The sequence below is a fragment of the Aotus nancymaae genome, unplaced genomic scaffold (assembly GCF_030222135.1).
Source record: "Aotus nancymaae isolate 86718 unplaced genomic scaffold, 86718_ANA_hifiasm-v0.15.2.pri h1tg000046l, whole genome shotgun sequence".
NCBI lineage: Eukaryota > Metazoa > Chordata > Mammalia > Primates > Aotidae > Aotus > Aotus nancymaae.
Genome location: NW_026988460.1, coordinates 24,380,668 through 24,383,219, shown reverse-complemented (window position 1 = coordinate 24,383,219; position 2,552 = coordinate 24,380,668). Strand labels below are relative to the sequence as shown.

The 2,552-nt window shown below is 51.1% G+C and overlaps 1 pseudogene; it reads left to right on the top strand.

Moving 5' to 3' along the window:
- Nucleotides 1–1,417: 1,417 nt before the first annotated feature.
- Nucleotides 1,418–1,981, top strand: LOC105731412 (proline-rich protein 3-like; annotated as a pseudogene).
- The last annotated feature ends 571 nt before the right edge of the window (nt 1,982–2,552 follow it).

The following is a 2,552-nucleotide window of genomic DNA, read 5'->3' as shown; positions in this document are numbered from 1 at the left end:
TTACTCAGGCTGTTCTCAAACTCCTGGCCTCAAGCAATCCTCCCTCCTTGGCCTTCCAAACTGCGGGGATTACAGGTGTGAGCCACCACGCCCCAGGTACAGCTATTAGGAACCCTTTGCTCTCCCCTTGTTCCCACCATTCAGACTAGACCTTGTTCCTCACTGTCCCAGAGAAACTAGACCATAGCCAAGCTGAAAAGAAGAAAACTTTATTTTTAGCTTTTGAACTCACAGAGACCCTAAATTCTATTAATTCAGGGCCGTTTAAGGAATTTTCACAGGCAAATTAACTATAACGTAAATTGGGTTTAGGCTTTAGCACCTAAACTTCACATAAAGCAGAAGTCCCTTTACATCCTCCTTGAGGCTCCGCCTCCAAAACACTGGATTTAGGACCCTGAGGACTCACTCATTGCAAAGGGACCAGTCCAAGTTGCTAACACCAGGCAGAGAGGACCACGGCCACCCTCAGAGTCTGGTCTACAGCCTTGCTGCCGCCACAGGAGGCGCTGCAGAACACCAGTGCTGGGAAGTCCGGGGGACCTTCCTCCTCTGCCAAGGTGATTCCACCTGCGCCTGAGACCTGAACAGTTCTGGGAAGGTAAGTGTGCACGTGGTGATCAAGGCAGGTGGAACAAACCTCAATTGTTTACCATGGCAGGTGCTGTGATGATGGGTGATCATTTATTTGGTGTTGCCGGTGTACAATTAGAGAGACTTCTGGTTTTGTAAGTAACACAAGTGGTATATTACTTCTTTGTCTAGGTGAACTAAAAAAGTCACTGTAGAGCAAATTGTGATTTTGAGAAGAGTCATTAACTGGCTCCTCCGAGGTAAATACAAAGCAAGTGTGGAGGGGCACCCATGGCCTTGGGAAAAGGAGATTGTAATGGGACCTGCTAGCTACTCAGAGCTGGCAGCTGGGGAAAAGTTGGCAATTTTGCACTGGGGTCCGATTGCCTCCTGGGCACAAAGTAATCAAGATCCCAGCCCGTTCTCCTTTGAGATTCCACTATAGGAAGGCTGTCTGACAGATTACGGTGTTTGCGAGAAGGGATTTCTAGAGCCATCGAGAGAGAAATCACCTGAGGACATAGAAACTCGTGTTCCATGCCAGCTCTGTGTATGTGGAGAGGGGAGCTATACGCTGTGCCCAAACTAGTAACCTGACATGGGGTACACCATCTCGGGGCAGTGGCTGAACATGAGATTATAAACCAAAGCCCAAAGCAGTGTGGGCAGCACTGTGGCCAACCTAAGGGCCCAGGCCAGTGAGAGCATTAGCACAACCCCAGGTCACACAGGGCTGGACAAAAGTCATAACAGCCAAAAACTGCACCCTGCTAGAGGCTTGGTCTAGTTCTTTCATTAAGAGTTCCTCTGGCCAAATCCCACTGCAGCCATTGCTGCCGCCACAATGCCAAAATGAAAGAAGCACAATCAGCACCAGCCCCTGACACAGCAGCAGCCCCCACTGCCCGAGTGGGAAGAGACTGAAGGTAAGGAGGATGGGAGTCCTGTCAGACCACACAGCCTTCTAAGCCTGCCTCCCATGGCCAGTGGAAAACCTGGTGACCCTAAGTCAGCTCCTCATAGAGTTTCTCCAGGAGCAAGGGGACAGCTGATTCCACGGCTGCTGAGTCTCCCACCTCCACCTCAGGGTAGAGGTCCAATTCCGGGAGGCCTTGGCCCCATGCCTACCCATATGGTTGTGGTTGGTGGGGAGTCAATGCTGAACCTCCTTTTCTGGGTCCAGGCCATAGGGTTCCCACCAGGGGAAGCCTTCACAAAACAGAGAAACCCTCAAAGGCTCAAAAGCTGGTCTCTTATCAAGAATACCTGCCTGACCAAGGATAACCCCTAGGTTATGAAAGACAAATCCCACCGCCCTGTCTGTGAACATTTTGCCAAAAAGGGCCACTGTCAATATGAGGACCTCTGTGCCTTCTACCACCCGGGTGCCAATAGCCCTCCTCTGTGAGACTGTGCCCTCCCAGCCAGGGTGGAAGGAGCCCTCTGTGACCAATGGCCATGGAGTTCCCTGTGGCCCTATGATGGCTACTGTGAAGCTCTTTCAACACCCCCAGCCAGTGACACACCCACCCTATCTGCCTGTTCCCCTGTTTGGGGTTCAGAGTTATTATGTCACTAGGGCTCGGTGCATGTGCCTTCTTCTGACGCAGCCTCTACAGACTCACCTTTGGGACCCATCCTTGCTCCTTTCAGCTGCCTCCTGGATCTTCCCTTTGTCAAATGACTGCTAAACAGGAAACCTCTTTTTTTTTTTTTTGAGATGGAGTTTCACTCTTGTTGCCCATGCTGGAGTCCAATGGCGCAATCTTGGCTCACCACAACCTCTGCCTCCCGAATTCAAGTGATTATCCTTAGCCTCCTCGGGAGCTGGGATTACAGGCACATGCCACCATGCCCAGCGGATTTTGTATTTTTAGTAGAGTTGGGGTTTCTCCATGTTGGTCAGGCTGGTCTCAAACTCCTGACCTCAGGTGATCCACCCACCTTGGCATCCCAAAGTGCTAGGATTACAGGAGTGA